We start from the raw sequence: 10,819 nt of genomic DNA, 5'->3' as shown, positions 1-10,819 counted from the left end.
AAGCATGGACAGTCCATGGTGTTCCATGAGTAAGTGCCCACTGAGGGGAGGCTTGGGCAGCAAAGGATGCTTTTTGCTCCCAGTGAAGCCCCTTGGATATCAAAACACACAATATAGCTCCTCTCGATAGCAGCTGGGCATTCCTAGCATGCATGAGTGACCTGCATATGTCCTTGTTAGGCAGTGAAACTGTTTGCCATAGTGCCCCCACACAGGGATCCTTGGGTAGTCCAGTCACTGTGTTTCCATTCATCTGGCCAGATAGCTGTGCTTCTGGCAACAGCCCAGGAGCTGGTGAAAATACAGCAAGACATGGTGGTAGAGATGTCCTGCATGGCTGTCATCACTGCATGGCTTTTTGGGTAGACTGTCCATGTCCAATCTAGGTCAGAAGATAGCCATACAGGGTCCACATGGCAGCCATACCCAGTGCATGTAGTTTCACAGAGCCATCAGTGAGCCATGCCATACCATTGGCAGGCATGTCTCTCAGTCTGGATCCCAGAGAGCTGCAGGAGGAGCAAAAGCATCCCGTACAGGCCATTTGGTCCCTACTGGTAAGCTAGCCATTTGTTCACGGAGCCTGCTGGTCCCTTGGTGTCTCAGCGGGACCTAATTTCAAATGGGCTGTTTCGCTTTAACAGTTGAGCTCGGTTGAGCCTGTGCTCGCACCTGTGAGCACCCAAGTGAGAATGAGCAGCCAGGTAACGGCCTTACCCATGGCATCCCAGCTGTACAATGCTATCTCCACCAGTGCCCAGTAGCAAGCAAGGAGTTGCCATTTGAAAAATGCACATCTGCTACCTGGTTCAGGCAACTTACCTGTCCAAAATCTGAGAGGCTGGCAAACCCCAGGGGCAGTTTTCTTTTGCCAGAGACTCCATCATTACACAGGCAGGTTACAAACACCTGTGGTTGCATGGGGCTAGCAGGCTTTAGTGGTTTTACGGGCAGGAGTGTCTGAGCCATGGCTTGTTAAATGACTTTCAAGTCCTGCTGTTGTAAAGGGCCTCACTTAAAGTTGATGGTTTTGTGGGTCACCTTGATTAAGTGGGCAAAAGAAAACCAGGCAAGGTACATGCTAGCTCTAGTACCTAAAGTGTCTGGCCCCCTTTTTATTAGTGGGTGCTACTGGGGCCAATCATTTTTGATCAGTTATATTTGGGATATTTCTTCGGCTTCCCAACCCAATGTGGCCTTGACATTCAGTTTGGACAGTCCTTTGCTAATCTCCATGCCCCTGAAGGCCTTTTTGACCAACCAAAGTTGGATGTCACATTGTGCCAGGGTGGTTAGTAAGATTTTTGGCTGAGTTAATAATGTCCTGTTTTCTGCTTAGCAGGCACTACTGCTTTTGTGGAGTAATCCAATGGGGCCTGGATAGCTTATGTGGCAGGCAGGAGTGGTTGTCATGGCTCCAATTCTTAGCAGGTAGAGGTGATCCTGTGTGCTGCCAGCAGTCAAAATAATGTACTCAGTGGAGGGAATCATGGTCACCATCACCTGAAATAGCTCAAAGGGCCGCACCACAACCAGATAAGTACCATGGGTCACCACATATGTCCCCAAACCTGCTTATCTTGTCACTTATTTTTCCTCTTTTGTGTTGTCAGGAGGATAGGGCCATGGGCCTCTAGTGGAGACTTGGAACCTCAGCTCTCCTGTAATTGTGTCATTTCTTTTGGGACAACAAAACATTTTGTCCTTCATCAACTATCCAGCTAGTCCAGACAATATGTCTCCTGGATTTGACCATATCTGTCCTTCAGACCTTAAGTCTCTCTTTCTTTGAAGTCAACATTGCACTGTTGGTTCCCTCTCAGATGCTTCAGGACTATCTGAGGACCTCTTCCCTGTTCCCTCTAAGGGTCTATTTGGCTGACCACTTACTAAGCTCTCTAACCGCAGAAATAAGAGATTACATAAGTTTCCAACAGCTAGGGGATCATGTGCAACACTCCCCTTTCCACATTCCTTCCTGTCTATCTAGTCCCTGCAACCAGATTGCTTATGTATGTGTGTTGGGGGGAACCTATGTCCCACTCCTCATTCCTCCTTCCTCTTAAATGAACATCCAGCTGAAAGCCCAACTTCAACTCCAGAGTTGCTGTCTCTGCCCTAGGCTGGGTACTGTGGGGTACTCCCCTCCCACTTTGCCAGGAAGCTATGGTTTTGTCAGCCCAGATCCTACTCACCATGCCAACTTTGTGAGGCAGATTCATGTTCAGTGGTTACCAACTTATCCAAATCTGGTAAGACAGAACACACTCATAGGTGGATTTGGATAAATAAATCCAGGCAATGGATTTATGATTTATTTCAGATGAGTAGCCAGAGACAAAAAGCTGAGGTCCATTGTGAATCTGGTCCCCAAGTTTCAAGATAGCTGTCCAGGTAGATGAAGCCTCATCTGTGCATACCCCATTTGCAACACAACTGAAGGGCTCTAGGAAGCAGCCCACACTGAGTCTCAGGACTCACTGGGCTAAAGTATTAAAGGACATCCTGAGATTTTTTTTTTTTTTGGCAGGGGGCATACTGGAACAGAGCCTGGGCTATACTAGCAAGTACCTCCCAATCTCAGAAGATTTGGTTCCCAATATATTCTATGGATGTTTTTGAGAACCATAAGTGAGAAAGAGGGGAGGGCTGGATCATTCCCAGGGCACCTGGAGAGCTTTCCTGCAGGTTTTTTTTTTTTTTAATGGATTATAGAAAGAAGTGGGAAATCAGAGTCTCATTTTAGTGTCTCTTCTCAGTTTAAATCCCTATTTCATCACAGGACTTGATTTCCTACTTATGTTCATACACTCATTTCATTCAGTTAATGAAGATTTAACATATAAGTATTGGGGATGAAAAAAATCAATGAAATAACTTCCAAGTTAAAATGGGAGAATAAGTAGGTGAGTAATAATTTCATTCTCTTGCAAAATTTCACTAAACCTGTTAAACAAAAAAGGGGATCCAAAAGTACATGAACTCACAAAGATAAGGCAATGAGCCAAAACAATAGCCAAAGGTAGCTTTTTAAGAAGTTCACCAACCTATAAGGATGGGGTGAGTCACAAAATCGGGAAGAATGAGAAAGGAGAAAAGAATAATACATATGCAGAAAGCAAACTAAGCCAGTGACAACAAATCCACTTGACCCTTAAGGGTTCCCTAAAGCCTCAGAGTCTGGATAAGACAGAATCTTGCTGTGACAACTGTCACCCTATTGATGGCCAGTGTTGATTTGGCTGAGCTGATCTGGAGGAGGGTGTCACCTTTCCCCCTCACCACTTCATGTGCACCCCTCCCAAAGCTTCATGCTCGGTCTAAGAGGACAACCTTCCCCAATAGAGGACTGTTCTTTAGTCAAGGGTATATGACTAGCTGCATTTCCCTGCTAGAACCTCCAAACAAGCTCTAAAATATCAGTCAGGCAGCACCAGGTACCTTTCGAACTGAAGAGGAGGCTTGATAAGGACATTTGGGAGAAGGTTGTTGGAAAACCCGTTAAATCTCAGCATCCTCTCTGCCATACCCTGCTCTCACAGCTATGAATTTCCCTCTCAGGACTGCCTTCACTGTGTCCCAAAGGTTCTGGTTAGATGTGTTTTCATTTTCATTTGATTCTAGAAATTCTTCAGTATCTACCCTGATTTCTTCCATGGCCTACTGATCACTCAAAAGTGTATTGTTCAGTCTCTGTGTTTGTATAGTTTCTCTTGGTATTGATTTCCACCTTTACTCCACTGCCATCTGATCAGATACAAGAACTTTTTTCAACTTTTTGTATTTGTTAAGACCTGCTTTGTGGCCTAAAATGTGACCTAATTTGGAGAAAGTTCCATGGGCTACTTAGAAGAATGTGTATTCTTCACTGGTTGGATAAAATAGCCTGTAGATGTCTACTAAGTCCATTTGATCTATGGTGCAGTTTAACTCTGAAGTTTCTTTGCTGATTTTTGCCTGGATGATCTACTGATGAGAGTGGGATATCAAAGTCACCACTATTATTGTATCTGGACTTAGCTGTCCCTTTAGGTCCAGTAATATTTGTTTTATCAATTTGGGTGCACCAATCTTTGTTACATGTATAATTGTTTTGTCTTCTAGATATTAATATGTAGTGACCATCTTTGTCCAGTCTGACTAATTTTAGCTTGAAGTCTGCTTTGTCAGATATGAGTAGTTATTCTTGCTTACTTTTGGATTCAATTTGCTTGAAATGTAAGTTTTCATCCTTTTATTTTCAGCCTGTGTGTGTTTTTGTCAGTGAGATGAGTTTCTTGTAAACAGCAAATACTGGAATCTTTTTTTTTTAGTCCCAGTCAGTCTGTGTCTTTTCATTGGAGAGTTAAGACCATTTACATTTAGGGTTATTATTGAAATGCACTAATTTCTTTCTTCTCCATCTTAGAAGTTTGCTGGTTTATTAAATTAATATTTGTTTCTTTCCTAATTCTCATTTGTTTATTCTTCTAATGAGATTTATTCTTTCCTGAGTTGTCATGCTTACATACATCTTTGTTTTTCTTTGATGTGTAGTATTCCTTTAAATATATTCTGCACTGCTGGCTTAGTGGCATATGCTTATCATATAAGGTATTTATTTCTTTTTCAATTTTAATGGGTAACTTTGCTGGTTGACAGTTATTATTTCAGAGCTTGAAAAACAATAGTTGCCATGTTGTCCTGGGATTTAAGATTTCTGCTGAGCAGTATGCTGTTATTCCAATAGTCTTGCCTTTATAACTTGACACTTTTCTCTTGTAGCTTTCAGTATCTTTCTTTGTTCTGTTGTCTTTGCTTTTTAGCTATAATATGTCAGTTCTTTTCTGAACTTGGATGTCTATAACTTTCCCTAGATTTGGGAAATGTTTTGCTAAGATTTTATTGAATGGGTTTCCTATGCTTTTAATCATATTTCAGTTCCCTCTTCTACAGTCTCAAATTTGTAGATTTGGTTTCTTAATCGTGTCCCAGAGGTCTTGAATGTTGTGGCCATGATTGCTTTTTTTAAAATTGCTATCTGAATATAATAATTCCCCACCCCTGTCTTCAATCCTGGATAATCTTTCTTCCTTCTTGTCTGGACTATTGGTGATACTTTCCATTGATGTTTTCATTTGACCTGTTGAGATTTTCATTTCCAAGATTTCAATGTTTTTCTTAATTTTTTTTCTGAATCTATCTCTTCACTGAATTTCTTGTCCAAGTCTTGAATTGACCTTTTCTTTACTTTGTTCATCTATTTGTTTGAGTCTTCTTTGAAGTCATTGGTCACTTTTAAACTAGACTTTTGAATTCTTTTTTAAAACTAAATCAATTTTTATTAGCATACATTGGTAGTGCAAGGAGGTTTCATTGTGGTAATTCCATAGACACCACAACATACTTTGAACAATTTCACCCCATCTATTTTATTCCCTTAATTCCCCTTCTTTCCTCCCCTTTTTTCAAACAGTGTTTGGTGAGTTTCATTATCAATATAACATACTTCAATCATGTTCACCTCCTAGTACCCTATCCTTTCCTCTTCCCCTCCCCTTTTATACTCATGTCCCATTATCATCATCATCATCATCATTATTTTAGGTCTAGATTCCACAAACAAGAAAAAAACATGCAATATCGGGCTTTTTGAGCTTGATTTATCTCACTCAACATGATCTCCAGTTCCACCCATTTTCTTGAAAATGGCATGATTTCATTCTTCTTTATGGCTGAATAATACTCCATTATATATATATAAATCAGTTTCTTTATTCATTCATTGACTGTTGAGCACCTAGGCTGATTTCTCATCTTGGCTACTGTGAATAGTGCTGCACTAGACATGCGCTTGTGGATGTCTGTCTTATATGTTGATTTGCAATCCCTCAGATCTATGCCCAAGAGTGGTATGGCAAGGTCATAAAGTAGCTGTATTTTTAGTCTTTGAATGAACCTACATATTGATTTCCATAGTGGTTGTACTAGTATACATTCCCAGTGTATGGGGTTCCTTTTCCCCACACCCTCACCAGCATTTGTTGTTTTCTCCAAGATTGCCATTCTGTCTGGGGTGAGATGGAATCTCAGTGTAGTTTTGATTCACATTTTCTTTATGGCTAATGGTGTTGAGCAGTTCATCATATGTTTACTAGCCACTTATGTATTTTCTGAGAACTGTTCATTTGCCCATTTATTAACTGGATTACGTGTTCTTTTGCTGTTTCATTTTTGAACTCTTTGTATGTTTTGAATATTAATCCTTTCATTGAAAAGCTGCCAAAGATTGTCTCCCACTCCAGGGTTGCATCTTTACTCTGATGATTGTTTCCTTTGATATACAGAAGCTTTTTAATTTGATGCAATCCATTTTTCAGTTCTTTTTCTTATTTCCTGGGCAATTGGAATCCTATTCAGAAACTAATTGCCTCTGCCTATATCTTCCAGTGCTTTCCCCATGTTTTCCTATAGTAGTTTCAAATTTTCAGATCTTATGTTAGGATCTTTGATCCACTTTGAATTGATTTTTGTACAGGGTGAGAGATAGGGGTCTAGTTTCAGACTTCTGCGTATAGATAACTCATTTTCTCAATACCATTTGTTGAAAAGGCTATCTTTTCTCCATTGCATGTTTTTGGTACCTTTGTCAAAAATCAGATGGCTGTAGCTGTGTGGGTTTATTTCTGTGGGTCTTTTATTCTGTTCCTTTGGTCTTTGTGTCTGTTTTTATTACCATGGCTTTATAGTATAATTTGAAGTCTAGTATTGTGATACCTCCAGTGTTTCTCTTTTTGCTCAGGATTACTTTTGTTATTTGGGATCTTTTATGTTTCCATATGAATTTTAGGATTGATTTTTCTATTTCTGTGAAAAATGACATTGGGATTTTGATGGTAATTGCATTGAATTTGATTGCTTTTAGTAGTATAATGATTTTCACAATGTTAATTCTGTCAATCCATGAACATAAGAATAGAAATTTTAATTCTTTGTGTGGCATTTCAACTACTTCAATATCTTTAGGTTTAATTATTGAAGAGTTATGAACTTTTTGAGAAGTCATGTTGCCTTTTTTTCATAGTTTTTGTGTTTATATTGCAATTTACACATCTCTTTGGATGAATATCTCTTCTTGTTTTATGGGCAGCCTACTCTGGAGAGCTCAATTCCCAATTTTGCTCCTAGAGGAGAAAATAAACTGCCATAACAGCAACAATACCAAAACAAACCAGATATGGAAGCACAATAAACATTAAAGAAAACTACTACAGCATCAACAACCATAGAAAAGATAGTGCCAAAATACTGTAGAATAAACTATGGAGTAAAAAAAAATTAAATTATTATTTTACATAATAATAAAAGAACAAGTAAGGTTAAATAAAAGAAAAAGAAGAAGAAAATAGGAAAAGAATGCGAAGAAGAGGAATAGAAAAGGGTGAGTTTTAAAATCCTACTACAAAATAAAGAAAGCATGCATAAATAAAAGATAAAGGTGAAAAGTAGAATAAAAATAAAAATGTAAGAGTTTTTAAAATAAAATAAAGTGAAGCAATATTAAAGACATAGCAAAAGGGAAAAAGTTTAAAAGAAGAAGGAGGCAAAGAATTGGAGAAACTTCTTTCTGGGTCTTAATATGAAAATCTTCCAGGTCTTGGGATGGGCAGTGGGCCATACCTGGAGTCTACTGTAGTGTTTCTCTGTTCCTACTGTACAGATTGGTGCCATATGCAGGCTGAAGGTTGAGAAGTCAAGGGAATGCTATCAGCATCTGGGCTATACATTCACCTTAGTTTTCCTTTTTTGTGTACTTGGAGTCGCTTCTGGTACCAATAAGCTTAAAGGCCTACAGGCAGGGCAGAGTCCCTCTCACCTGCACTTTGTGCACCCAGGGGTGGCAAATATCCAAGCCAAGGGATGTTTCCTCAAGTGTGTTGGAGAGTGGAAGAAGCAGAGCACTGAGTTCTGAGGTGGAGAAGGAGACCCAGGGGAACCTACTACTCTGCCTGCTGGTCTGTTTTCAGACCCTGCCCAGCAATAAACCACCCTGCAGCAGAGCAGAGATGGAAGAAATTGACCAGTTCACCAAACCTGGGCTCAGAAGCCTTAGGCCCTCTACCAGTACCAAACCACACAGAGCACTGAGGCAGCTTCAGAAGCCCAGCAACCCACCAGCTACAGATTCAGAACTCTCAGTCTCCACAGTGACACACAGGGAATGGGACTCCTCTTTGTCACAGAAGGCAGGGCCACTGCCCACTAAGTCTCCATAGCCTGTGCTCCTGGCTTCTCAGCAAGTCCATGTCCATGCCCCTCTCCCCCCATGACTGCCTCAGGTGGCCATCTCCCACTCAAATGCTATGGCAGGGTGTCCCCAGGCTCTCTGTTTGTGAGTGTTCCTTGTTTTCAGGACCCCAGAGTAGCTCAATCTCAAATAATACACCCCCTTCTCAAGATCATGCCTGGAATAGCCCTCTGAAATATAGGGAATGACAAAATACATTTTTTTCTCCAAGGCCGGCCTGCCACACAGAAGTCACTGTCACACCAAATATCCACACTGGATTTAACATTTGCAAGGACTATAAGCTTATTCTGTGTCTAGAACTGCCAATCTATTGTCACCATGTTTACCTGACTTACCTTGTGGTTGTGGCTTCAGTTATATCCTACCCCTTCAAGAAACTAGTGCTGGAGCTGCAGACCGGTTCCTACTTTTCTCTGTTGCCTTTCTGTTTCTTCATGGTTTTTTAGCTGTACTATTACCTCTTTTGTTTGTTTTTCTGAGGCAAGGTCTCCCTATGTAGCCCAATCTGGTCTTGAATTTGTAATCCTCCTTCCTCAGCCTCCTGATTATTGGTGTCACCTCTTTATTCCTGATGCTCTTCCTCTCTTTCTCTCCCCAGAATATAGTCTTTCCTGGGTTACCCTGACTCTTCTCAATCACAAAGTCACACAAAGGAAACATCTCATCTTCTACCTTTACTTGGAACCTCTAAATCACAGCTATCAATCAAAACTGAAAGTAGAATACAATATTTTCAGATGAGTAAATTCTCAAAAACAGCAATAATGAAATTATCTTCTTTATATCTTTTCTCAAAAGGTACTGGAGGAGGTTTCCACTCAAAGAACAGAACAAACCAAAAAAGAAAGACATGGTATCTAGAAATTAAGAAATTCAATATAGAAGAAATGCAAAGAAAATATCTAAGGTAATGAAAATATTCAGGTGAAAAACATTCTGGGATGACAAATAGGAATAAGGCAGCCAGGGAAGATGGCTAATGTGACTCTGAGACAGCAAACTAAGATTGACATCACCATGCCTTGGCCCTGTTCCACCCCTTCACTGTGATGAAACAATGGGATGCTGTGTCTCACCAACCAAGGAGACAAATTCAACACAGAGGAATGTATGAAATCCAGGAGGCAGGGAATTTAAGCTGGAAAAAAGCAGAAGGAATTCCAAAAATGGAAAGTAAAGGGATTTGTTAGTCCCACTTCAATGAAGAGGAAAAGAACACAAGGACAATTGTTGATGAGGATGTGGCAAAAAAAGAAGACTTGCACACTGTTGGGAATACAAATTGGTACGACCACTATGGAGGAAGTATGGAGGTTCCTCAAAAACCTATAAAACTATCATTTGGTTCAGCAATTCCTCTTCTGGTACATATCCAAAGGCTATAGCCATAGGAATGCTTGGAGACATCTGCATTCTCAGGTTCATTGCAGCATTATTCACAATAGTCAAGATATGGAAACAATTTAAGTGTCCACCGATGGATGAATGGAGAAAGAAAATGTGGCAACCATATATAAAATGGAATATCATTCAACTCTAATGAAGGAACTCCTGCATTTGCAAAAGTGTGGAAGAACCCAGAGGACATTATGATATGTGAAATTAGCCAGCCACAGAAAGACAAGTATAATGTGGTATTCATGATCCCACTTCCATGTGGCATCCAAAAAGGTCAAACTCATAGAACAGAAAATAGAATGGTTATTGTCGGTGCTTGGGAGGAAGAATGGGGAAGACATTGATCAAAGGGTATAAGCTTATAAGATGAATGATCTCTGGGGATCTAATGTTCAGTATGGTGACTATTGTTAGTAATAATGTACACTTGAAATTTATTTATATGGAGAGTAGATCCCAAGTGTTATTATCACACACAGAAATGCAACTATGTGATGAGATGGGTATATCAATTAACATGATTGTGGGAACCATTAAACAAGATATTCATATATTAAATCATGTCATGTACCTTAAATAAAGATCATTTTAATTTTATTTGAAAATTATATTTAAATAAAACAAGATTAAAAAGTAAAGGGAAGTCCCAGGATGAGATCAATGCAATCATTCCAGACAGAAGAACATGGGGGAGGTTTGCAGGGAATATGTCTTCATGAAAAAAAGTGAACCCAGTTGATTAACTGATATTATCAGCCTTGTGTAAAACCATACTGAGAAGCTATTTGACAGCATGGGGGGAAATGACAAAGAAACTAAGCAATGAAAAGCAAGGCAATTATTAACTTCAGGAAGAACAAAAAAGGAAGAATAATTAAAATTTACCACATGGTTAGTTGCAAATAACAAGTTATTAATACATGACCATAAAAAAGATTAATAAATATTGATCAATCTGAAATTACACTATAACTAAAGAAGATGGTGACTGAAAGCAGAAAGGATGGTGTAATCAGAGAGCTAAATCCTCACCACCATAAGTAAAAAGTAGACTCTCTATTGATTTCAGTTTGAGTTCTGTTAACGAATTTGGCTCCCCTTCTAGCCTGATCTCTCATACAAATCTCCTCC

The sequence above is a fragment of the Castor canadensis genome, chromosome 8 (genome assembly GCF_047511655.1).
Source record: "Castor canadensis chromosome 8, mCasCan1.hap1v2, whole genome shotgun sequence".
Taxonomy (NCBI): domain Eukaryota; kingdom Metazoa; phylum Chordata; class Mammalia; order Rodentia; family Castoridae; genus Castor; species Castor canadensis.
This window is presented reverse-complemented; position numbering follows the sequence as displayed.